General features: G+C 49.1%; 3 pseudogenes; 2 read left to right on the top strand and 1 right to left on the bottom strand.

Annotated features, from left to right (window-relative positions):
• LOC131588521 (zinc finger protein 850-like) overlaps nucleotides 1–27,144 on the bottom strand; it is a 497,145-nt pseudogene that overhangs the window by 107,310 nt on the left and 362,691 nt on the right.
• Nucleotides 1–27,144, top strand: part of LOC131588505 (zinc finger protein 208-like) — a 911,601-nt pseudogene that overhangs the window by 76,044 nt on the left and 808,413 nt on the right.
• LOC131588510 (zinc finger protein 850-like) overlaps nucleotides 24,217–27,144 on the top strand; it is an 88,119-nt pseudogene continuing 85,191 nt past the window's right edge.

Consider the following 27,144-nt stretch of genomic DNA (forward strand, 5'->3'; position numbering starts at 1 on the left):
ACCAGCAAGTCCAGCCCTTGATGGACACGGATTCTTAGCGGTCTCACAGCTCCCATTCCACCAGGGACCCACCACACTGCAGCCCTCGGGAACATTCAGGCTGGCTCTGGATCCAGAGGAGACCTTTCCTGATGGACACAGAGGCCTCTCCATCCACTCAGAATCTTACACCTAAGAGGGGAATATTGTTAAGGAATATTTAAATTAAGGCACTAAGGGGGAAAGATGAGTGGGTGTGTTTTATTCAGACACTATTAGCAGATGTGGGACATGGGTTTCAAATGCAGGAATTTTTATTTGCTCAGAATTGTGGTTGTAATTTACTGGGAAGGGATTTGATAGCTAAATTGGGAATTCAGATTAATGTTGCAAAAGGTGATACAGAGGCTGGTTCTGTTGTACCTCTGTGTCAAATGTCTGGCAGAGCCTAGGCTGAAGTGAACCCACAAGTGTGGGCAGCCCCAGGGAAATTGGCAAAATTAGATATGGAGCCTCTCCAAACTTCCCTCAAGCAACCAGGACAAGAGCTGTGGAAAAGCAATCCCCTGTTCCAAGGGAGGGAAGGAAGGGCTCACAGCCTGTCTCTGAGTCCTGCTCAAGGCACGGCTTGGGGAGCCAGGGATGGCTCCCTAGAATGCTCCTATCCTGCCAAACAAGAAATCCAATGGAATCCACAGAATGCTGCAGGACCCAAGAAGAAGAAATGAGATGATGAAACCGAGGCACCCCACACTCTCAGATCCTTACACCATCCTCAACCAGGGGCCCTCCTCACACTGCTGCCATTCACAACTTGATGCAAAAGATGCTTTCTGGGGATCTGCCCACTCCCAGAGGATGCAAACACAATTCTGCCTTGGGCTGGCAACAAGAGGTAGAAGGGAAAATGCTCAAGACATGGACGGTCCTTCTGCAGGGATGCACGGAAGCACCGGCCTGACTGGGGCAAGCCTTGCAGGAAATATCAAAGGAATTGACCTCACCCCCAGGGACTGGCTTAATGCAGGATGTGGATGACTTGATCCAGTCAGGAGGACAAGGAGAAGAGGTAGAGGAAGCCTCTGTGAAATGGCTTCATTTTCAGGCAAAAAAGCAGCTTTGAGTATCTGAAAAAAAAGTGCAAATCATGGAGAAAATGGTTAAATATTTGAGACCTATTTTGACTGAAGGTTTGTGTTTTATTGAAAAGTTGGCTCTTTTACACATAAACAATTAATAAAATATTGTTAAAAAAAAAAATAAATAGCAGATTCTGTGGGGGCCACGTGTGAGTCACGGGATGTCTGCCCTGGAAGAGGAGTTTCCTTCCAGGCTGCCAGGAGAGAAGCTTTAGAAATGCAAATTAACACTCCTGGGACAAAGCCTGTACAATGGCCCAGGGGCTTCCTGCCTTGGGAGGAATTGGAATGATTCCCTCTGCCCCTCAGCCCAAGCTCTGTCTGCTTGCACAGATGGAATTTGCACAGCTAAAGGCAGAGCCCATTGTGAGGATATCTGACTCTGCAACACAAATTGGTTAAGCTGCAAAGGAAAACAGAAAATGGGGAATGTTGTGAAAACTTCACTAAATTAAGTGGGGGGGAATCATCCCTGTCCCCACTCCAACATGTGCTGTCTCTGTCTATGTTATATAGGCTGTATCAGACCACTGGGGTTTATTTGCTACCACAAGTTCAGGGAAATCAGTTGGGAATCCAAGTATGTGATGATTTAATGAGAGAAAAGCTGACAATTGATGCAGCCCTGCCTGAAGGGAGCACCCAAAAATGGGGAAAAGATGAACAACCACCAGAACAAATCCTGTAACACCATGGACCAGACCCTGGGAACCCTGATGAATTCATATCAGGTACCAGAGAAAACATTTATCATTTCAATGGCATAATTAGATTACAGGATGTCATTGAAATAATAACCAACCACACAGCTCCAGCTCCTGACCTTCCCCCCAGCCAATCCACTCAGATGAGGAACACAACATTTCACCATGGGATGGGATCACATAATCTTTTAGCAGAAAAAGGAGAGGTTTGGGGAAAGTTAAATGATTGAAACTGCTGATGGAAAACAGATCAGCAAGGCAAAGGTGCAGAAACAGATAAAAAAGGAAATAGCAAAGCAGCTCATGTACTTGTCCAAACGTGGAAAGGATGGGAATGGGACACGGTTTTGTGCTTCCCTGGCAGACCATGGGTTAAACAAATGCTGTTTCTCCTCTCATGTGCTACAGCAACTCTCATCTTTTTACCATGCACCACACCTAGCAAGGTGAGTGCAGCTCATTCAGCAGCTGAGCAAGGGGATGCAGGTGGCAGCCAGGCCTCCTGAGCCACAAATGGCTACAAAAGGACAGAGAATGAGGGCACTGAGAGCAATCCCAAAACCAAAGAAGAACCAGGAAGAAAAAACACAGGCAATGAGTGAATCTGCTTGGAGATGGGGCCAGGGACTTGCACATAAGGAAACAATGGGAGAAATCATCAGTTACAGAAAATGTTACTAATTGACAAGGACTGCTGAGACCAAGTCCCAACACATTCCTGAACTTCCAGAAGAACAAACACTTCACAGAGCCAGGAATATCGGGTGTTATACAAAAAGGACATGCAGCGGGCGGATCGGGAAGGCTGAACCTTCCAAGCACCTCCGCCAGTGTTGGGCAAAGGGATAATCAGATTACAGGATGTCATTGAAATAACACTCAACCAGACAGCTCCACCTCCTGACCTTCCTCCCAGCCAATCCACTCAGATGAGGAACACAACATTTCACCATATGATGGGATCACATTATCTATTAGCAGGAGGCAGAGTTTGTGGAAAAGTAAATGACTCAGACTGCTGTTGACAAATAGATGAGAACAGATACTAAAGGAAACAAGAAAGCAGCTCATGAACCAGTCCAAATGAGGAAAGGATGGAAATGGGAAACATTTTTGTGCTTCCCCAGCAGACCATGGGTTAAACGAATGCCAGACAGAGCTGTCCCCCTTCAAATCTACACACCAAAAATCCCGTAACTCAGGGATTCCTCCCAGAAAAAAATCTGCTAGGATCTCCCCATATTGAGTGAAAGGGGGCATGGGACCACCAGACTGAGCAGGAGGGGTCTGGGACCCCCAAATCCAAGCACGGGGGAGGGAGTTGGGGATTGGAGGGATGATTGGGAAGGGGCAAAAGAGTGGGGGAAAAGAAGGGTCTGGGACCCCCAAAGCGTGGGGGAGGGTGCTGGGAAACCCAAATTGCATTGAGAGGGGTCAATGAATTGGGGAAAGGGTGAGAAAGGTGGAGAGAGGAGAGGGAAAGGTGGGCTTGGGATGAAAGAAACCTGGTTCCCTGTCCTGCAGCACTCGATCCATGGAGCGATTCCCTGCGGCTTGTGGGGAGGAAGATCCGCATTGCGGGGTCCCCAAGCCCCCTGCCCATCCCAGCGTGTCCATCTCGCTGATGCCCTCGAGCTCCCAGCCCGGCCCCGGCCGCCTGCTCTGCTCCCTGATGGATTTCTCCCCTGCCCACATCCAGCTGAGCTGCTCCCAGGGCCAGCAGCAGCTCTCGGGCCACGTGCTGGCCACTGCCGTGCTCCCCAGCGGGGACTGGAGCCAGCAGCTCCTGGTGCTGCTGGAAACCGCCCCCGGCAATGCGGGCTCAGCTCCAGCTGCCAGGTGGAGCACGTCAGCCTGGAGCACCCCCTGAGCCGGCACTGGGGCACGGCCCGGCCCCCACAGCGCCGCCAGGGGCTGCCAGGACACGGAGGGCATTTGGGGCTCCTGGGCTTAACTGGCAGCCCCTCCTTGAGAACCCCTCTCCCCCTGTCCCAGCTCCCCTCATCCCCCTCTCCCAGCCCTTTCCCACCGCCTCCCGGCCCCGCTCCGCTCACCCCAGAGCTCCTCACCAGCAGCCGAGAGATGGAGGAGGAGGGGAAGGAGGAGGAGGAGCGGGAGGAAGAGGAGGGGTAGAGGAGGAGCAGGAACTGCAAGAGGAGCAGCAGAGGAGGCCCCACGTGCGTCCATCGCTCTCTGGATCTGCAGCCCCTTCGCGCCGGGAGCATCGGGCCCCGCGTCCCGCAGCTCACCGGGGACGGGAATGACGGATTTGTTTCTCTTTACAAACCAGCTGGGGCTCTGCTGACAGATGGAACCAGCAGTGATCGAGAAAAGAAACAATGGTGTTATAAATGCAAAGGCAATTTTGGGATAAAATCAAAGAAAAATTTATTAATAAACAATAATAAGTAGAAACAGCGATAAAAACCCACAATAAAAAGAACAGCGCAGCGCTGGGTGGACAGGGGTCTACACCGGAGGTATAGGTTTCCCAAATCCACGTCTGAGCATCCTCAGGATTGGGGTTTTATAGGATTTTTAAGTCCTCAGGCCAAAATTCCAGGCAAGTTCCATTCACCAAGTGTCCTTGATTGTCCAGTGAATGGATTTCCTGACCTAAAATGATGACATTATTTTTGTGTCCGGCCAGAGTCTCCTCTCATGCAAAGGAGATTCTGTGTGTTGCAAAGTTAAGTTTTTCATGACAGGGTGGTGGAATCCGGGTTGGTGCCGATGAATATCTTGGCCGGGTTTCCTCCTTTGTTTTCCCTGATTGCTTTTTCGACACAGAGATGTTTGAGTCTGGCGAAGCTTTTCTTTTGGAACTTGTCTTTTTCGATTGATCAGTTTCTCTACCCACTGGAATCCGCAGGGCGTTGCTTGGATCCGGAGGTAGATAATTTCCCGAGCTAGTGTCATTGTTTTCCTGATGGTCCGTGTCCTGTGTGTTTGTTTGGGTTGATGGGCCGGTTTTGGTTAGTTATCTTGGGCGTTGCTGGTAATCAGCAACCCCTCGGCAGAAAGCCTCATCCCACTTGGGGGGGAGAGGCTTTTCCATGCTTTATATTTTGTTTTGTTTCTACAAAACATATCTTTCTTATATACTCCGAATTTTTAATACAACCATAATTTATTACAGTCCCCCACCTAATAATTTATCACATTTAAAAATTCGTTATTTTACACTCTTTTTAAAGAAAAGTATCCTTTTCTTATTCTTTTTCCATCATCATTTTTTCTCTAATTGTCAATTTTGGTGGTCAGCATATGTTCGTTTTCAAATTTTTCTAAGGCCCTTAATGCCTTATTACTCTCTTTCTCTTCTTCTAAAACCAGTAATTTAGAAAGAAGGGCACTTTTATCTTGTGATTTTTCTGGATCTATTGGGAGGGCGGCAATTTGCATTCCTTGCACTACAGATTGTATTAGCCTAATCAGGCAAGGAATTAAACAAGGTAAAAAGATGATTCCGGCTATTGAACATCCTATAAAGAACACTAGCTTTTTCCACCAAGCTCCTTGACCGAAAATTTGGTCCCACCAAGAGGCTTGTAGAATAGAATTCCATTTTTGAACGGGCACATGTGCCACTTTCTTGATTTCCGCAGCTAGTCCCTTTATAGTTTCGCCATAATCATCTATTTCCATGCAACACTCCGATTCATTGAATCTCCCGCACACCCCTCCCTCCTCAGCTAGCAAGTAATCGAGGGCTAGTCTGTTCTGGTAAACAAAGGCCCTCATTTGAGAATGTTGCCTTGCTAGGAGTTCCAGGGCTTCTGAGGTGTGATTGGAAACTACCTCCATTACCGCTTGCAGTCGAATGAGCCGATTCAGAAGATAAATGGGGGTTCTATAACCCCAACTGCCATCATTCGCCCAGGTGGCCGGACCATAGTATTGTATGATTCTCTCGGCCGGCCATTCTTCCTCGTTCCATTTCTGGCTCCCTCCTGCTATCGGTAATATCTTTTTTAGGTCCCTCTTTTGTCGAGCTAATGTTTCAAAGAGGGGAGCCCCTAGGGATTTACTCTCATCTTTTGGTAGGGTGAAGAAAAACGGCCGAATTAGTCCCAGTGTGCATGACCCTTTCCACTTCCGAGGTAATTCACTGTATGCCTTTTTCCCGCATATCCAGTAAATTCCATCGGGAGCTTCCCAGTTTTTATTAGTTTTTGCCGGATCCTCCCAATAATCCCTCAGGCCTATGAAAACATGGAAGGGATTGGCCCCCGGTTTCTTGTTCCAACACAATCCAATAGTTTCTACCCATTTGCAATTGTTTTCCCGATAGGAGATCAAATATCCTTCGGGCGATTCCGGGTGCCAGATTTTTGTTTTCTTTTCTGAGTTTACTGTGAGTGTATTCACACACGGAGTGTATCCTACCAAATCGGTAAACTCTTTTCCCTCCCGGCTAATGCAAAACGTTCCAATTATTCGGTCATCTATGACCCATCCCTCTGGCCTCCGGGTAGTTTTTGAGAATTTTAATTCTGTCCCTTTTAATATTTGTTCCGGGGTCAATCCCTCTCCTTTCCATGGCCACCTCTCTGCTGATTTTAAACCACCGCATATCCAGCAGTTGGATATACCTAATTCAGTGGCTATTTCCTGCATTAAGTCAACAAACAAGTTTTGGTTAGGGCTGGGTAATTTCCAATTATCGTATTGTTTCTCTAATAATTCATATTGTTCGCTGAGAGAGTTTAACCTCTCTTGCTCCAGCCTTTTCTTTTTATTTTCCATTTCTTTCCGTTTTAAATCTATAGCTATTTGCTTTATTTTACTCTCTGGATCCAATCCCTTTTCATCCTTTGAAAAGCAAAACACTGGGTCGAATTGAAGACACGAGTTCTCATCATCTGACTTCAATAGTTCCAAAATTATGGGTTCATTATTGAATGTCAGCCTTGTCTCGTGTTTTACATTTTTCCCTTCCCAGTACAGCTTTCCCCCCATCATGCACGGTTTTAAGCTTGCTTCATTGTAGCAGGTAGGGTTAACTCGGTGGTATGCCAAAAACGTCGAATGCTTCTTTCCCCCAATCCAGACAGTCTTATTACACTGTCCACAGACCTCGATTGGGGGAATTCCCTTTATTTCTCTTTTGTTTCGGAAGTGGGTCTCAGCAGCCCCTATTTCTTCCAAGTTCCGAATAGGTTTTTCCTCGATACTTACTCTCGAGTTTGAGCACCAGATTTTCCTTTTTGATTTACACAATTCAAACTGAGTGCCGTTTAACCAACAAATACCTGCCTGTAGTTCTGAAGGGCACTCGGTCAAGAGCTCGTTTTCTGTGGCAGTCTGACACTGCTCACACTTCCCCTGGGGAGCCTCCCCTAGGGGGGCCTCGGCCTCTATTTTCTTGATCGAGTACATGACTAGGCTCAGGGACATCAGGATTCCCCACAATTGCATCCCTCTGCCATTCCCTCCGCCCGTACAAAAGTATACGGCGGGGATAACCATCTTCCCGGCAGCAAGGACTGTCTTCAGGGGCCCTTGATGTCCTGATGGCAAACCTCCGCTTGAAGGTTGCACACCGAGAGGCTTTAACTGGTTCAAATCTACAAGGTACTTTTACGGTCCTCCGGCACTCAATTTCCAAGGGGTCTACTTTGCAATCAAGCTGACCCCTTAATCCTTTTTGGTAAAACAGGAACCACTCCGGAGAGTCAAGTTCCAAAAGGCCCGCTCGAGTCGCAAGTATCAGGAATCGATTGGTCTGGTCTAGCTCTTTTTCGTAGCACCTAGTGCACAACCCCCTTGGTTTATAACCCCTTATGCAATGAGTTACCCAAATCTGCTTACAATAAGCGCACTTAAAATGTATAAACGGGAAACAATAACAATCGCGGATATTACAACTTATCTTCTCGCTATTGTTCATTTGTTGTGCCTTCGGAGCTTGATTTTCAAATCTCCTGGCGGGGTGGTGATCTTCCACTCGGGGGCTTGGCAATCCGGAACCTTCTTGGCCCGAGAAAAGTGTGTCCACCCTTTCTCGGCCGTTCTCACAGCAGTGTCCGTGGTCAGGAGAACGAGGAAGGGACCTTCCCAATGCGGACTGAGGGGAAGTTCCCTCCACACTTTAATCAATACTTTGTCGCCCGGCTGGATTTTGTGAACTGGAAATCCCAATGTTGGGCTCTGAGGAATCAATCCCTTTTTCCGGAGTTCCTGTAGATTTTTATTTATAGAAATGAGATAAGGTTGTAATTGCACATCCTCTATTTGAGGGTGTGCCACCGGCATCCCATGCCTATATGGCATTCCATATAGCATTTCAAAAGGGGATAAACCGGTTTCAGAATGAGGCATGGTCCGGATGTTTAACAAAGCTAAAGGAAGACATCGGACCCAAGTCATTTTTGTTTCGATTATTAATTTGGATAATTGCGATTTTAAGGTTTGATTCATCCTTTCCACCTGTCCCGAGCTTTGAGGGTGCCAGGGGGTGTGATATTGCCATCTGATTCCCAATGCTTCTGACAGTTGTTTGATGATTTTGGAAGTGAAGTGAGTCCCTTGATCAGAATCGATATGGTCTATTATCCCATATCTAGGAATTATTTCCTCTAGTAGAATTTTAGACACGGTTTGGGCCGTAGCCTTTGCTCTGGGAAATGCCTCGACCCAATGTGTCAGTTTATCCACTATCACTAATAAATATCTATTTCTCCCAATCTTTGGTAGTTCCGTGAAATCTACCTGGATTTTCTCGAATGGCCTATACGAAAGTGGCCGGCCACCCCAATTTGTTTGTTTTGAATTGGCACGATTTACTTTCTGGCATATCACGCACCCCTGTACCTCTTGCTTGGCAAGTTCAAAGATTCCTTTACATCCGAAAAATTTTAAAAATTGTTCAGCCAGTGCCCGGGTTCCCCAGTGGGTTTGTTCATGCAATTTCCTGAGTATTCCTCTCGCTATACTTTTTGGAACCAGCTCCCTCCCGTCTGGCAACCACCATTTATTTTCTTTAAAATATCCACCTACCTTCTGGAAATCTTCTTGCTCCTTCTCTGAAGGAAACACGGACACTTCTGGGGTTTCTTTGGGACTGATCTCGGGAATACTTACCGTCAGTAACGCAGCTCGTTTCGCCTCTTTGTCCGCTAGATTGTTTCCCCTGGTGTGAAACCGCCACCCAGTTTGGTGTCCTTTTACATGGACTACTGATATCTCCTGGGGCTCCCTGATAGCTTCTAAGATTTGTTTAATTATTTCTCCATGTATTAATCTTTTTCCCTTGGTGTTTATTAAACCTCTTTCTTCCCATATTTTTCCAAAAGTATGCACTACCCCAAATGCATACTTTGAATCTGTGAAAATAGTTCCCCTTTTTCCCTTCAGGCCTTTGAGGGCTCTTAAGAGTGCAAACAGTTCACAGGCTTGAGCCGACCAACATGCTTGCAAAGGACCTGATTCTATGATTTGTTCGGTCTTACCATTTATGATGGCATAACCTGACTTTCTTTTTCCTTCTACCATTTTTGATGAACCATCAATAAACCATTTTTCTCCCCCCTCTAACTCTTGATCTTCCAGGTCTGGTCTTACCTTAGTTTGCAATTCCACTGCTTCAATGCAATTATGCAACAGCTCACTTGTTGGTTCCCCAAACAAAAACTGCGCCGGGTTTTGGGCAGTAGTTGTCCTCAACTCGAGGCCTGGCGAACTAATTAGCATGGCTTCATATTTCAGAAGCCTCGAATCAGTTAGCCATTTCTCGGCTTTTTGTTGTAAGATATTTCTTACATCGTGTGGGGTGTAGACTGTTAAAGAGGCTCCAAAAGTTATCTTTTTGCTTCCCCAACTAACAGAGCTACTGCAACAATTGCTTGCAAGCAAGTGGGCCACCCTCGACTGACTGGATCTAGGATTTTTGATAAAAATCCTATGGGCTTTTTCTTTTCTGCCCACTCCTGGGTCAGAACTCCTTGGGCTGTTTGTCCACTTACAACGACAAATAGCTGGAATTCTTTGCTAGTGTCTGGCAAGGTTAGAACAGGCGCAGTTATGAGTGCAGTTTTCAATTCCTGAAACTTGCTTTCATCCTGTGTGGTCCATTTTACTCTATCTGTGTTTAATCTTTCATACAAAAATTTTACTTTTTCACTGTATCCTTCAATCCACTGTCTGCAATATCCCAGGAGCCCTAAAAATTGCCTGATTTGTCTTTTCGTTTTTGGGGCTGGGAGCACCAGAATCCCGGCCACTCTGTCAGGATCTAGCATCTTTTTCCCCTGAGAAATCCAATGTCCCAGATATTTTACCTCGGGCTCCGTGAACTGCAGTTTGGATTTTGATACTTTCAACCCCTTTTTCCCCAGAAAATTCAATAATGAAATTGTACTTTTTCTGACCTTTTCCTCCATGGTTCCAGCAATTAATAAATCATCTACATACTGTAAGAGCTCTGTCCCTTCCTCTGGAATGAATTCAGTAAGTAATTGTTCCAATGCCTGTCCAAATAAATTGGGTGATTCCACAAACCCCTGGGGGAGGACCGTCCACCTTAACTGTTGATTTCTGTTTGTGTCCGGATCCTCCCATTGAAAGGCAAAGAAGTTCCTACTCCCTTCATCCAAAGGACAAGTCCAAAATGCGTCTTTTAAATCAATTACACTGTACCATACATCCTCGGGTGAGAGTCTGTTAAGTAAAGTATAAGGATTTGCCACTACCGGAAACCTGGTTCGGGTTCTAGCATTTACTGCCCTGAGATCCTGCACCAGTCGGAAGCTCCCATCCGCTTTCTTCACTGCCAGGATGGGGGTGTTATGTTGAGACATGCAGGGTTCGAGGGTACCTCCTCTAAGGAGGTCATCAATTACTAGTTTCAGACCCCTTTTCCCTTCTATCGGGATGGGATATTGTTTTACCCTTATCGGGTCCTCTGGGTTTTCTATTTCAATTTTGATGGGGGTAATATCTAATTTCCCCACCTCCCCTTTTGAATGCCATACTTTGGGATCGATTTCCCTTTCATCTTTTGGAGTCAAATGGAATATCTTTATTACTAATTCAGAATTCTTTACGACAATGTTTATACCCAATGAGACAATCATATCTCTTCCTAACAAATTGTAATCGGCTTCTTCTACTAATAACAAATTTCCTAGGCATATTTTATTTTCAGACTCTATTTCCACATTTTTAATTACAGAAACTTTGAAGGGATCTCCCTTCGCACCGATTACCACTACCTTTTCCTTACTTACCACGCATCCCCGTGGTAATTTTTGCAGGGTGCTTCTCTCAGCTCCCGTGTCGACCAAAAATTCTATTTCCTCACGATGGGGACCTACTTTTAATTTTATCAAGGGCTCTTTAGCTGTTATCGTCCCCATCTGAAAGAGCCCAAGACTTCTCTAATCTTCTTGAAATACTTGTTTATCTTTTAATTTCTGACGGCAGTTCCACTGAATGTGTCTTACTTTCTTACAGTAAAAACATTCTGGGGAATCCTTCCGCGGGGCGGAGCCGTCCTTTTGAGACTCCTGCGGCTTTTTCGGCGCTGTTTTAAATTTGCCCTGTGCCTGTTCTTGTTTTCTGAGCCTCCTTTACTGCGGCCACTAGTATTTTGGCCTGGAGTTTCTGTTTCTCATCCTCTCTCCTCATGTAAATCTTTTGAGCTTCCCTCAGAAGCTCTTGGAGACCTTTCTCCTGCCACCCTTCAATCTTTTCCAATTTCTTTCTAATATCCTCCCATGATTTCGCCACGAACTGTGTTTTAAGTAACACTTCTCCTACCGGAGAACTAGGGTCCGTCCCAGAATAGATCTGCAGACTTCGCCGCAATCTTTCCAACCACTCGGTGGGGGATTCCTCTTTCCCCTGACATTCCCCAAACACCTTACTAATATTTTGGCCCCGGGGAACCGCTTCCCTTATTCCTTGCACAATTATATTCCTTAAATCATTCATGCTCCTTCTACCATCCTCTGTTTGGGCGCTCCAACTCGGGCTTACGCTCGGCCACTTTTGAGTGCCTGGCGTTCCCTGAGGGTTTCGCCGCTCCCACTCCCTGATACCAGCTTGTTTAATCATTTCTCTTTCCTCTTGACTAAACAGAGATCTCAAGATAGCCATGAGATCTTCATAGGTATAAATGCTACTGCCTAAAAATTCATCCAACCTTTCTGCCACTCCAAACGGATCATTCAACAATCTTCCCATCTCTTTCTTAAATGCCCGCACATCCCCTGAATTTAGGGGTACATTTACAAATCCAATCACTCCTGGAGCAGTAGGCACTTCCCTGAGAGGGAACATTCTGTGCCTACTCTCATTCTCTTCCCATTCCTCACTCATCTGTCTAGACTTAAACCGAGTCCTGCTTGCGGGGGGGGAATAGGGGTTTTTGAGAGTCTGGTCCTTTATTACTGATGTAAAGTCCGTTGCCACCAGGTTATTATGAAAGATTCCCCCTGTCAAATTTGAGGGACCTGGCTGTGGCAGCGGGACGGGCACTGGGGGATAAGGAGATCCCCGACCTTGCACCACCATGGATTCTGGAGAAGCGGCGGCGGCTGCGGTCCCCACAGGAGGAGCCAGAGGGGGGGGGGCCACCGGAACCACTGCTGGCGCCGGCTCCCCTGTTCGCGATGTGTGTGCTTCACCTGGCTGTGCCGGCGAGCTCGTGGGAGCTGATGGCACCACTTGATCCACCACGGGAGGTCCTGCCGGCCCATGGTACGGAGGGGGTAAATGATCAAGGGGCTCCCAGGTTTCTGTTTTTGTTTCGCTTTTTAGTTTCATCGGAAATAGCCCTACTCTGGCCTTTAGCCGGAGTTTGGCGTATTCCTTCTCCTCAGAGTCTGAGGAAACCTTGCTCTCTACATAAGAGAGCAATTCATTACACGTCCGCCTTTCAAACATTCCTAATATTGGCCAAATGAGATGGGGTCTCAGTTCCTGCCCACCCCAAACCTCGGCACAATAGTAGATCATTTTTGCCTTGGACTTCTTTTTCTCTCAGGGCAATTTTCTCAATATTTTAACAACCAACCTAAAAGGACTTTCTGGTGGGATGTCTAACAATTCCTTCGTTTCTATGGAAGGATTTTTCTTATCTACTGGCTTTTGTATTTTACTCTTCCTCTGTCCCATGGTGAAAAAGGGAGTCTTACCTGTTTCTCTGCGTTGTGTTTGTGTTTTGAGAGACAAAAGTCTGCTAATACTCACCTTCGCGGTTTGCTGTACCGGGGTCTTTCTTAGCGCTTTGATCTCTCCTCCGGACCTCTCCTTGGGCCCTGATTGCTAGAAGAGTTTACTCATTCCCGAGCTCTACTGGACGTCCTCTTCCTCTTCCAGCCCTTTGTGATCGGTCCCCCAGAGCACCCCTTTGGCCCCAGGCTTTACAAACGCGTAGAGAGAGCCCTCTCACACCGATTCGCTTCCTCCGTGGCCGGCCAATTCCCTCGCGGGAGGATGGAACCGCGGCTTTGGAGTCCGCTCTCGCTCCGTGATCAGATCACGTCTCACACACGCTTGCCCAATCACCAGCTCAACCTCGCAGTACTTACAGCAATTTTCTTGCGAGGATGTCTTCGTGCACGACTGACTTTTTATGAGCTACCAAGCCATGGCTTTTTCCCGAGCTCTTCTTGGATCCGTATCCTCTTTTATTGTGGTTTTTACCTCAGCCTAAATTTGGTTCGGATGTCGGAGTGAACTGCGGAGGTTCTCGGCTTCCCAGGCCGCTGAAATCAGCGGGGGTACCCTCCTGGACAGCGAGGTTCTCCCACAGTTTTCCGATCCGAGTCACGGCACCAATCTGTTATAAATGCAAAGGCAATTTTGGGATAAAATCAAAGAAAAATTTATTAATAAACAATAATAAGTAGAAACAGCGATAAAAACCCACAATAAAAAGAACAGCGCAGCGCTGGGTGGACAGGGGTCTACACCGGAGGTATAGGTTTCCCAAATCCACGTCTGAGCATCCTCAGGATTGGGGTTTTATAGGATTTTTAAGTCCTCAGGCCAAAATTCCAGGCAAGTTCCATTCACCAAGTGTCCTTGATTGTCCAGTGAATGGATTTCCTGACCTAAAATGATGACATTATTTTTGTGTCCGGCCAGAGTCTCCTCTCATGCAAAGGAGATTCTGTGTGTTGCAAAGTTAAGTTTTTCATGACAGGGTGGTGGAATCCGGGTTGGTGCCGATGAATATCTTGGCCGGGTTTCCTCCTTTGTTTTCCCTGATTGCTTTTTCGACACAGAGATGTTTGAGTCTGGCGAAGCTTTTCTTTTGGAACTTGTCTTTTTCGATTGATCAGTTTCTCTACCCACTGGAATCCGCAGGGCGTTGCTTGGATCCGGAGGTAGATAATTTCCCGAGCTAGTGTCATTGTTTTCCTGATGGTCCGTGTCCTGTGTGTTTGTTTGGGTTGATGGGCCGGTTTTGGTTAGTTATCTTGGGCGTTGCTGGTAATCAGCAACCCCTCGGCAGAAAGCCTCATCCCACTTGGGGGGGAGAGGCTTTTCCATGCTTTATATTTTGTTTTGTTTCTACAAAACATATCTTTCTTATATACTCCGAATTTTTAATACAACCATAATTTATTACAAATGGGATGGATTCCACTGATTGATGAATGGAAAAAGATATTTGCCTTTACAAAGAAACTGTAGATTTGCTGGTAAATGAGTTTGGATATTGAAAGATGAAGGAGGCAATGGGGAAACACCATAAATTCCATAAGAATTAAAAATGAAGACGCAGGGTTATACACTGTAGGGGAATCTTAGTTATCAGGCATTCTGGGAAATCTGTATCTCTCAAGTACCTCAGGCAATGGGGAAAGAGAGGGAGATGGAGCCGGGAAATTGGGATAAAAAGGAGGCTTCGTCCACCAAGAATTTGAGAGACCCCAGGGGAATGCCCCATGGCCTTTTCCTCTATTTGACTAAAGTAAAAGGACTCCTCTGTCTCCTTTTTGGACATAAACCTCTGATGTTTGTGGATTAATTTCGTGACAGCTGGAAGGAGGTAGGCATGAGGAGAAGCTGGTTTTAGAAGTCTTCCTTTCCTTCTCATGATCGTGCTCTGAGTTTTTGGAGTTTCTGCCAGAAATCTCTCCCCTCCCCCACTCGTCCACAGCGGTTTGGGGCGGTTTTCCCATTTTGGGGGAAATCAAAGTGATGCACTGATGCTCCTAATTAGACGTAGCAGAAGTGAGGCTCCAGGGCTTCCCGCTGAGCCGGAGCCACCCAGCAGCCAGGGCTGGGCAAGGCGGCCCGGGAGCTGCGGAGAACTTTGTTTGTGTTGGGAGCTCCATGGCGGCTCGGGCCGGGCCCGTTCCAGGGCTGTTCCTCATCCCCGCCTTTCCCCTCACGCAGCCCGGGGCGGGCCCTGAGAGCGCGGGGCGGGGCTGTGCCGTGTGCAGACCCCGCCGCTGGCTGCGATTGGCTGCTTCTGCCGTCACTCGTGGCTCTGGCGCGCGCTGATTGGGCAGAGCGGGGACAAGCCCGGCCCCGCTGGCGCCCCCAGGGCGGCCGTGGGGCAGGAGAGCCGCCATTGCCGGAGCGTCTGTGCGGGCCCGGCAGCGGCGGCAGCAGCGGCCGGAGCCCGGTGAGGCGGCGGCGGAGCTCGGAGGCGGCCCCGGCCATCGCAGGTGGGAGCCGCGCTCGGTTCTGCGGGGGCTCGGGGCTCGCTGCGGGCCCGGGAGGGGGCGGCAGGGGGCTGTGGCGGGTGGCTTGTGCCGTGGCCGGCCCGTGTTGGCCCTGGGCTGAGGGCGCTGCGGGAGCGGCTGCCCGCGGTCTCCTTGCCGCTGGGGCCTCGGCAGGAGGCGGTGGCGGAGCAGCGCTGGCTCGTCCCGCTTCGTGTCGGGAGGCCGGAGGTGGCTGCGCTGTGCCCGGGGCTGGGCGGGAAAATTCCCGGCGCCAGAGGTTTGTGTGGCCCAAGGAGCCAGAGGAGTGGTGTGCGAGTGACTTTATTGCTGCCCAAAGGGAGAGGCCATGGGCCATTTGCCGTGCGCTCTCTCCGGTTGTTGGAGGACGCGGCCTCGTTTTTGTCCTGATTTTCCCGGCCGCATGTCCCTGTCCCTTTGCCCAACACTGGCGGAGGTGCTTGGAAGGTTCCGCCTTCCCGATCCGCCTGCTGCATGTCCTTTTTGTATAACACCCGATATTCCTGGCTCTGTGAAGTGTTTGTTCTTCTGGAAGTTCAGGAATGTGTTGGGACTTGGTCTGAGCAGCAGTCCTTGTCAATTAGTAACATTTTCTGTAACTGATGATTTCTCCCATTGTTTCCTTATGTGCAAGTCCCTGGCCCCATCTCCAAGCAGATTCACTCATTGCCTGTGTTTTTTCTTCCTGGGTGTTCTTTGGTTTTGGGATTGCTCTCAGTGCCCTCATTCTCTGTCCTTTTGTAGCCGTTTGTGGCTCAGGAGGCCTGGCTGCCACCTGCATCCCCTTGCTCAGCTGCTGAATGAGCTGCACTCAGCAAGGTGTGGTGCATGGTAAAAAGATGAGAGTTGCTGTAGCACATGAGAGGAGAAACAGCATTTGTTTAACCCATGGTCTGTGAGGGAAGCACAAAACTGTGTCCCATTCCCATCCTTTCCATGTTTGGACAAGTACATGAGCTGCTTTGCTGTTTCCTTTGTTATCTGTTTTACTACTTTTCCATTGCCATCTATCTGCCAAGAGTAGTTTGAGTTACTTAACTTTTCCACAAACTCTGCCTCGATTTTCTGCTAAAAGATAATGTGATCCCATCCCATGGTGAAATGTTGTGTTCCTCATGTGGGTGGATTGGTTGGGAGGAAGGTCAGGAGCTGGAGCTGTGTGGTTGGTTATTATTTCAATGACATCCTGTTATCTAATTATTCTGTTGAAATGATAAACTGATTCTTTGGTACCTGATATGAATTCATCAGGGTTCCCAGGGTCTGGTCCATGGTGTTGCAGGATTTGTTCTGGTGATCGTTCGTCTTTTCCCCATTTTTTGGGTGCTCCCTCCTGATATGCAAAATAAAAAGAGCTCTATAACTCGCAGAGTAGTTATAAGAGTATGTATGAATTTATTCAGCACTGAGATGCATGGGGGATATCTCCCCTGAAAAGCATGCACACCTTTTTGATTTGGTTTTCTCTTTTTATCTTTTACAGACTAGGTTTACAAGATATGCCTATAACATATTCATTTTTTAACTCTGTCCTCACTTCATATTACAAATAACTCCATGCCCCTTTCATTCCTCTGGCCACCTTTTGGAACTTTAAATCTGTTCTTTCCGGCTTAGGGTCTATAGAATCTCCTTTATCTTGTGGTGCCTTTGTCTTTGCATCTTGTTTGTGTATTCCAGCTCCTTATCTTATCTTGCAGTCTGACTCTTTTCTTGTTCTTGTGGATCAGCGTGTCAGGGTATGGTTTTTGTCAAACCCCCCTTTTAGTCAAGCATTTCTTTGTGTTTATTTCCTAATTTTTAATTTCTGTTTCACTCCAGCCAGGGCTGCAGCAATTGTCACCTTTTGTCTCATTAAATCATCACATTCTTGGAATTCCCAACTGATTTCCCTGAACTTGTGGTAGCAAATAAACCCCAGTGGTCTGATACACCCTATATAACATAGACAGAGACAGCACATGTTGGAGTGGGGACAGGGATGATTCCCCCCAACTTGTTTTAGTGAAGTTTTCACAACATTTTCCATTTTCTGTTTTCCTTTGCAGCTTAACCAATTTGTGTTGCAGAGTCAGATATCCTCACAATGGGCTCTGCCTTTAGCTGTGCAAATTCCATCTGTGCAAGCAGGCAGAGCTTGGGCTGAGGGGCAGAGGGAATCAGCCCAATTCCTCCTGCAGGCAGGAAGCCCCTGGGCCATTGTGCAGGCTTTGGGGCATCAGTGTTAATTTGCATTTCTAAAGCTCCTCTCCTGGCTGCCTGGAACAAAGCTTCTCTTCCTGGGCAGACATCCTGTGACTCACAGGTGGCCCCCACTGATCTATTTTTTTTTTTAAACAATATTTTATTATCTGTTTATGTGTTAAAGCGCCAACTTTAAAGCTCTTCTAGTTTTCAAAGTGCAGCTTAAACGTGAACATTGAAAAATTCACACCATCATTTTGTCATCACTAAGAGTCACGTACAAATATAAAACAAGAATGAGAAAGCAGTCATGTGTTTTCTTTACCTTCTCCTAGGACTAAAAACTGATTCTCACACCACTGGCCCAAACAGAACCGACAATATAGTAGTAAAATTATTATGAAAATTTATTCTAACGGTGTAATCTTTTCACTGAAACTGTGAAAAGCAAAAGTCCTCAACAATGTCTTTAGAGAAATAAGGTGTTACTTGATTCTGGCCAGAATGTGCAACAGGAATAATTTCATGCACACTTAGACTGGGTGTGCAGAGAAAATCATTCCATGACACGTGAGTTTGACTAGATTTTTCTAAATTTATACAGTCTGACCCCATAGAAATCCATTGGTTTAATGTTCATTGGTTTGAAGGTGTGGAGTTGTTAGGATTTGGTTTCCTGTTGCAGCCGGATTTCTGTGCCTGTGATGTGAATTAGGTGGGCACTCCTGGATTTCCTGCTCAGCCTTTTCCAGACCAGGTGTCTCCAGCTGTGCCTGGGGCAGTGTCTGGGGGAGATGTTGGTTGATGTTTGCTGCTGGGTGTTGATGTTTTGTTGATGGTCGTTATCTTGCCATGGTGAGAATCTTTTGGGCTATTCCCAGTCTGTTGAGATGTTAATTTCATCTCTGCTGAGTGGTGGAAAAGAAACATTAAAATTCCTTTCCCCAAGGCAAAGGCAAACCAAGTCCATTTAGTGAAATAAGATTTGAAGCCATTTTAAAGTTGGTCTATTTTGCCAGAATCGAATCCCAGGCAGGGCAGAGTGTGAGTGTAATTGAGAGGCAGAGTGGAATTGTCCCAGTGCCTTCCCCAGCAGCTGTGGCGAGGGCAGGCACAGAAAGGGCTGAAGCTGCAAGAGTGAGAGCAAGGATTGTCCCGCAGTGGCTGGAGATGGCAAAGGAGGGTGGCCAGGCCGAGGATTTGAGCAGAGGATCTGTGGGCAGGCCCAGGGGCTTCCCCCGCTGGGGAGCCCTGGCTGCTGCTGCGTTGCCTTCAGTGCAGGCTCAGGGGTGGCCTGTTTAATATTCCCTTGCAATTCAGATTTCTGAGTCTGGAAGAGCCATAGCTGGGGCATCAATCATTTTACTTTTTCATTTTGTTAAGTTTTGTTCTCTTTCTTATGTCCACTCCATACCATTGAGGCTACCTGGGGCTAAAGAAGTGGCAAAATGTGTTGTCTGCAAAAGAGAATCCTCAATCCAGCTCCTGCAATTCCCTGTTAATTGTAAGAATTTTACCAGCTCCATTTTAGTCCTGGGTAACATTATTTCTGAGATTCCCTGGACCCTCTTAGGGTCAATACAAGCCAGAGCTTCAGTCAAAATAGGTCTCAAATATTTAACCATTTTCTCTACCATGTGCACTTTTTTTTCAGATACTCTAAGCTGCTTTTTTAGCCTGAAAATGAAGCCATTTCACAGAGGCTTCCTCTACCTCTTCTCCTTGTCCTCCTGACTGGATCAAGTCATCCACATCCTGCATTAAGCCAGTCCCTGGGGGTGAGGTCAATTCCTTTGATATTTCCTGCAAGGCTTGCCCCAGTCAGGCCGGTGCTTCCGTGCATCCCTGCAGAAGGACCGTCCATGTCTTGAGCATTTTCCCTTCTACCTCTTGTTGCCAGCCCAAGGCAGAATTGTGTTTGCATCCTCTGGAAGTGGGCAGATCCCCAGAAAGCATCTTTTGCATCAAGTTCTGAATGGCAGCAGTGTGAGGAGAGCACCTGGTTCAGGATGGTGGAAGGATCTGAGAGTGTGGGGTGCCTCAGTTTCATCATCTCATTTCTTCTTCTTGGGTCCTGCAGCATTCTGTGGATTCCATTGGATTTCTTGTTTGGCAGGATAGGAGCATTCTAGGGAGCCATCCCTGGCTCCCCAAGCCGTGCCTTGAGCAGGACTCCCAGACAGGCTGTGAGCCCTTCCTTCCCTCCCTTGGAACAGGGGATTGCTTTTTGACACCTCTTGTCCTGGCTGCTTCAGGGAAATTTGGAGAGGCTCCATATCTAATTTTGCCAATTTCCCTGGGTCTGCCCACACTTGTGGGTTCACTTGAGCCTAGGCTCTGCCAGACATTTGACACAGAGGTACAACAGAACCAGCCTCTGTATCACCTTTTGCAACATTAATTTGCATTCCCAATTTAGCCATCAAATCCCTTCCCAGTAAATTACAATCAGAATTGTGAGCAAATAAAAATTCCTGCATTTCAAACCCATCCCCATCATCTGCTAATAGTGGCTGAATAAAACACACTCACTCATCTTTCCCACTTAGTGCCTTAATAACTAAAATATTTCCTAGCACCATTAGGTGTAAGATTCCAAGTGGATGGAGAGGCCCCTGTGTCCATCAGGAAAGGCCTCCTCTCATGCAGAGCCACCCTGAATGTTCCCAAGGGCTGCAGTGTGGTGGGTCCCTGGTGGAATGGGAGCTGTGAGAGCGCTAAGAATCCGTGTCCATCAAGGGCTGGACTTGCTGGTGCTGAGGGTGCTCCTGTCTGTGCTTGCAGTGTCCTTGTGCCCTGCAGCTGGAAGGCTGATTCCTTGCCAGGGGCTGTTTGGGTGGGCTGTCCCCTGGCCAGGAGGGCAATGCCGGTGCCAGGTGCTTGTGATCCTTAAAAGTTCATCTGGATCCTTGCAGGTCTAATCCCCATTTCTGAGCTGTTCCTTCCTGGTGCTGGCTGTGCTGAGGCTCCCCTCCCCAGCCCGTATCGCAGAGCCGGTCCCTGTCCTGCCGCAGTGTCCAAAGGCGGCCCCCCCGGCGGGCAGGGCCGGCAGCTCCACGGGGCCGGGCAGCGGCCGGGGCGTCCCGCAGCCTCCTGGGGGCCGGGGGCCACTGCCGGCCCTGCCCGGGGGGTGCTGGGGTCAGGCAGCGCCCGGCGCTGAGCCCCGGCTGCCCCACAGCCCCGGCCCGGCCCCACAGCTCCCCACAGGCCCCCAGCCCGTGCTCCCGGTGCCGCAGCTCTGCGCCCGCTCCTGCCGCTCCCAGCTCAGAGAAACCCCCTGAAATCCTCACCTCCTTGTTTTCCTGTCCTGGAATCTGGAGGTACAGAGGATCTGGATCAGCTGGTTTGGTGGTTTTAGCAGTAGCTAAAAATCACTAGAATACTTATTCATTTCTTGTTGTGAGTTGTGGATTTGGAGAAGGGCAAAACAGGATTAAAACTTAAAAGGAATAAAGAAATTTTATTACTCGAACTACAAAAATAAGAAACCAGAATAAAACTTCCAGACACCTTTTCTTCCCATTTCACCTTTTTCCTTGCCCGACTGACAGCATAGAGACAAAATCTGGTGGTTAAAGCAGTCCCAGCTATACAATGGTCATTTCATCAGTCTTTGTAGAGAGAGTTCTCTCTTGTCATTCCATGGAGAGTTTTCCACAAGAAAAACAGTTTCTTGTGGCTTTTCCTTTCTCTTGATTGGCAGCTGCCCGGAAAAAACTCTGCCATCATTCCCTCTTCCCATTTCACACCACTCAGAGGTGCGTTCATGGGCCATGAACTCAAGGAGTATTATTTTAAGGATGAGTTATTCAAAGGCAAAGGTTCTCTTCATTTCTCCCTGTGATCATCTCTGGGAACAGAGGTTTTCTCTTTTTCTTCCTGGGTGCCCAAGTATCTCCATCAACTCTCACTTTTCATTCTCTGTTCCAGCATCTCATGGGATCACAACTACTCTCCCATCTGCTTAGCTCATCAGTGGATACCTTTGCTCAGAGTTCATGGTTTGAATAGTTCATTCCACCTTATACTCTTTTCATGAATTAAAGGAGTTATTCAGAAACATTGTTCATCTCCATGGCCTTACCAAAAGAGTATTTTAGCTTATTAAAGCATGTCCTCATTCTCCTTCCATCTGAGGCTTGATTCCTTCCTTCACTGACTTGGATGGTTTATGTTGTCTCTTTACATGATGATCACTCTCCCTTTCCTCTCTCTGGAAAAGGATTAAACCTGCAGGTCTCATCTGGGTAGTGAAGTGGTTTAAATCTGGCCCAAGTCTTGTGGATGCTCACGGGCAGAGGCTGGGGCTGTTTTTGATGGGTGATTTTTCAGTGGCTGTGCTGGGGGAGGGTGGCCAGCATCTCAGCACGCTGCAGGCCGATGGCTTCCCCTGCCCGTACTCGGCAGTTTCTGGTGAAATCCAGCGGCAGCAGAAATTTCAGCTGAGCCAGGGACCGGCCTGGCCCGGCAGTGCTGCTGTTCAGGGCTCGGCGGGCTTCCCGAGGGGCTCAGCCACTCTGGGAAAGGGCTCCTGCCAGTCTCCATCCCCTTCCTGGGAGCTGCTGGGCTCTGGCCCCACGCCCCCACCCCGAGGCCGTACAGGCTGTGGGGAAAGCGGGGAGGGGGGGGCCCGGCTGCACCAGAGCTCTGTTATGTTTTAAAGCCAGAAAAACAAAAGACCCAAAAGCTCCTGGCTTTAGGGTTAAAAGGTGGTATTCACAAAGGTAATCTCACTTTTCAGTGGTCAAAAATACTGTCAATTCTCAGAACTGGCCAGCTATTGGCCAGGTCTCAGGCAGAGAAGAAACTCCCAGCAGCCTCTCTCAGAGCCATCGTATTCGTGGATGTTTCCGACTTTTTTTCTTAAATGCCAACCCATCAGAGCTGGCAAATTTGGAGGATGAGACCCTTCTGAAAAACATTTCCAATGCTCAGTATTTTTCTCTACCCCCTCTTTTCTATCATCCCTTTTCTTACCCCATGGATTGCTCCTGCTGCTTCTTGCCTTAAGCACATTCCTGCACACTCCCCTTCAGTCAATCCCTTCCCAGCACACCAACACCATCCATCCCCTGTTGTCTAAATCCCTTCTGGACTTCCCTTCTTGTCCCCCCTTGCCGCGGCGGTGTCGATGACGGGTTCTGCGACTACCCTGAAGAAGCCGTCCTGAACAGGACTGCCCAGGGGAACAGGCACGTCCTCTGCCCGGCGAGTGATCTCAGCTCAGCGGCAGCGTGCAGGCAACGCGGAGAGAGAGACTAGAGAGGTGTATGGCATTCCACTGAGAAATAGCCTTTTTTATAGCAGGGCCCTCAGTGAAGGGAGCCAGTGACAGCAGCTGCCTGAACTGGGGAAAAACCAGGGTATTTATAGAGGAGGAGAGGGGTGGGGGAAACTTGGATACATGTATCGGGGTGGATTGATAGGGAGGGAAACCAATGGGGTGTAACAAATTAACATGTTCAACTCAAAGGCCTCTGGGAGTGACACTTTTTCTCTGCATGACATAGAAGTGTCTTGCCTAGGGAGAAGCTCTCCAGCGGAGAGCCAAGATTTCTGAACTGGCTGGTTCCCCAGTCCCCACACCCCCTGGATGTCCATGTCCTTAATTCCCTCTGGGAGAATGTGCAAACTACCTCCACAGGCTCCCAAGAGACCCTTGAGAGATATTTTGGGGTCATCATCCCTTTGTCCAGGATGCCCCTCTGGCATTCCATTTTCTCCCCACATTGGTCCTACCTGGATCCCACCTGTGCCCCCCGGGCCTTGGCGCCCCCCTTGAGGGGAATTTGGGGAGGTGGGAGGGGGGAGCGCCAAGGCCGGGCCCCCCCGCGCTGTGGTGGCAGGAGCGGCTGCAGTGGGGAGCGAGTGCGGGCGGAAGCGGCCGAGAGCCCAGCGCTGCCCCAGGCCGAGCTGGCCCAGCTCCATCCATGCCCCTGCGGTGGGATGCTGTGGGACTGGGGGGGAAGAGGGAGGCGGCAGTGGGTGCTGGGCCTGGGGGCAGGAGGAGAAGGGAAGGAGAAGCAGGGCTGAGGAACAAAATGGTCAAAGGATGCACGTGGAAGGAGAAGGTGGGATTGTGCAGGAGGAGGAGAAATAGTAGGAGAAAGAGGAGTGTGAGGAAGAGTAGGGCCACGGGAAGAGGAAGAGGAGCAGGAAGAGGAAGTAGCACAAGGTTCCTCCCTCCCTGTATGTGCAGTCCCAGGAGCATTGACCTGCCCGCAGTCAGAAGATGACTGGGGAGGGGGATCCACGATTTTCATGGGCCTCAATCTTGGTGTTTCTGAGCTTTATTGGGCTAAATGTTGGTGCTTTTTTTTTGCAGGAGCTGAATCTTTGTATTCTGGAGGCGGTTTTACCTAAATTTGGTGTTTGATTAGTTTTTGATCAGTGTTTTAATGTTTGGAGGATGTTTGGGGTGAATGTTGGTGTTTTAGAGATTCTTACAGACACAAGATGCCCAATGACTTCCTGAGATGAACTTGGGCAAGGAGGAACCCCAGCCCAAGGATCTCTCCTCTCTATTTTTCCTCCTAACCAGCAATTTTCATTCCCAAACTGTATCCAAATGGAAGAGGAGGAGGAAAAGCCCTGGAGATCCCGCACGAGGAAGGGCTGCAAACCCAGTCCAGGGAGCTGCGAGGAGGAAAGATCCCCCCAGTGCCAGGAACACGGCCAGAGATCCAGCCAGAGCTCAGAGCTGGGGGAGAAGCCCCACAAGTGCTTGGAATGTGGGAAGGGCTTCAGGTGGAGTTCCCAGCTGATCCAGCACCAGGTGACCCACACTGGGGAAAAGCCCTACGAGTGTGGGGAATGTGGGAAGAGCTTCAGCTGGAGCTCCAACCTGAGGAGTCACCAGATGATCCACACTGGGGAACGGCCCTATGAGTGTGGGAAATGTGGGAAGAGCTTCAGAGATACCTCTGACCTGATGAGACACCAGGTGATCCACACGGGGGAACGGCCCTACACCTGCTTGGAATGTGGGAAGAGCTTTGGGTGGAGCGCCGCCCTGAGTGCACACCAGCGCATCCACACTGGGGAGAGGCCCTACGAGTGTCCCAAGTGTGGGAAGAGGTTTCAGACCAGCTCCCATGTCCTCCTACATGAGCGGATTCACACAGAGGAGAGGCCCTTCCGCTGCCCCGACTGCGGGAAGGGCTTCAAGCACAACTCCACCCTCACCGTCCACCGGCGCATCCACAGTGGGGAGAGGCCCTACGAGTGTCCCCAGTGTGGGAAGAGCTTCTCACAGAGCTCAGCCTTGACCCAACACCAACGGAGGCACCAGTAAGAGAAGCCCTGCGAGTGCCCTGAGTGCGGGAAGAGCTTCGTGCGCTGCTCCAGCTCCATCCCCCGTGGGAGGATCGGCGTTGGATGATCCCCAGTGACCCCCGTTGGGCAGAGCCCTGGTGATCCGTGGTCCTGGTGATCCGTGTTGGGAAGACACCTGGCTGGGAGGCTCCACATCTTCCTGGCTCCCTGTGGGCCCCTGGGTGAACATCGGGGCAGGAACATCCATTGGGAAACAGACCAACAGTGGGAATTCCTTGTGGGGAGCAGATTTATTGACTTTCAATCCTAAAGAACCTTTTGTCGTCGCCTCAAGGAGCTCTTTGGACAGAGAAAACTGAGTGACATTGAGCGTGGGAGCCCTGGAGGGGAGCACACACGCTCTGGGGGAGGGAGGACACAATCCCCAGTACCCCCCTCACCTTCTTCCTCAGATAGAAGCTGAGCCCCAGCACCAGGAAGACAAAGCCCAACAAGGAGCCCCTGATGCCCATCAGCATCTTGCTGTGGGCAGTGTTTCACGGCATCCCTGGGGCATCTGCCAGATTTAGAACCCCCAAAACCTCTCACAGACACCCCAAGCCCCTCCAAAGACCCTCCCTGTTTTCCCCAACCCACCCAGGACCCTCTGAAACCTCCTTTGGAGTCACTAATTTTAATAAATTAAGTATTTTAGAAAAATTGGAGATCTTAGCTAGAGATAGGCCTTGCTGGAACTAGTTAGAGATAGTGATTAAGTGAGAAGCAGGATTTGAGATAATGAATCTCGGACTTAGGTAAAAAATTACTTGTATGTTTGTTCAGCTGTGCTTATAATGAGAGAAGAGAAACTGATCAACGGGTTCAGGAAGATCACAGACCTTACATCTGGAAACCCATTTCAAAGTGACAAGGGAGGAAACTGGAGTTGTACCAAATGTCATTTGTAAAGTCAACCATTGTAAAGGTAGAAAGGTGAGAGTGAGGAAGAGCGGTTTTCCTTCATCTCTTGATGACTCCTCCTCACCAAAACCACCCCCTCCTCAAATTAGGGAGCCCATCATGTAGGCAGAATGACTTTTTAAACTCATTACTGTGAATTTTAATCCAAAGTGGGGAATGGGAGGTGTTAGAATTGTGAATATGTATTAGTAATAATATATATTCATCTTTTGGAAATTCAAGATTTTTTAAATAAATATACACTGGAAGCTTTTGTCAACGTACAGTGCCTATTAAGGGGATGACTCCTGCACTCGCCCAGTGCTGTGATTAAACATCCACTTTGTAACTTTAAACTGTTGGAGAGGTTTTTTGTCCATTAACAGATTGATGTTGATACTGGATCAATATCGCTATTTTGGTAAATCATTGCCAGTCTCTTCCCAGCCTCCCCAGGACCCACCAGAGCCCCTCCTGTTCCTCTCAGGATCCCACAGCCCCCTCTGGGCCCCCCCAGTGCCTCCCCCGCTGCCCCCGGCGCTGTGGGGGCCGGGCCGTGCCCCAGTGCCGGCTCAGGGGGTGCTCCAGGCTGACGTGCTCCACCTGGCAGCTGGAGCTGAGCCCGCATTGCCGGGGGCGGTTTCCAGCAGCACCAGGAGCTGCTGGCTCCAGTCCCCGCTGGGGAGCACGGCAGTGGCCAGCACGTGGCCCGAGAGCTGCTGCTGGCCCTGGGAGCAGCTCAGCTGGATGTGGGCAGGGGAGAAATCCATCAGGGAGCAGAGCAGGTGGCTGGGGCCGGGCTGGGAGCTCGAGGGCACCAGCGAGATGGACACGATGGTGGCACTGGGAGAGGGTGGAGACACACTGGGATCAGCTGCGGAGGAACTGGGAGAGATGGGTGAAAAGTGGTGTGGCATTGGGAGGGACTGGGAATGGACTGGGAGGGACTGGGGTGGCACTGAAAGAGATGAGAGTGGATACTGGGACACTGGAAGAGAGTGGGGAGGTCTGGGAGTGAAGTGGGAATGAACTCGGAATAGAATGGGAATGGACTAAAAAGTAATGGGAGTGACTCTGGGGCCTCTGGGAGGGACTGGTGGCACTGGGAGGGACTGTGGTGGCACTGGGCGGGACTGTGGTGGCACTGGGCGGGACTGTGGTGGCACTGGGAGGGACTGTGGTGGCACTGGGAGGGACTGGGAATGAAGTGCGCGGCACTGGGAGGCCGAGTCCAGCGCGGGGCTCTCGGCTCTGTGGATCTGCCCGGCAACTGATGAG

The sequence above is a fragment of the Poecile atricapillus genome, chromosome 26 (assembly GCF_030490865.1).
Source record: "Poecile atricapillus isolate bPoeAtr1 chromosome 26, bPoeAtr1.hap1, whole genome shotgun sequence".
NCBI lineage: Eukaryota > Metazoa > Chordata > Aves > Passeriformes > Paridae > Poecile > Poecile atricapillus.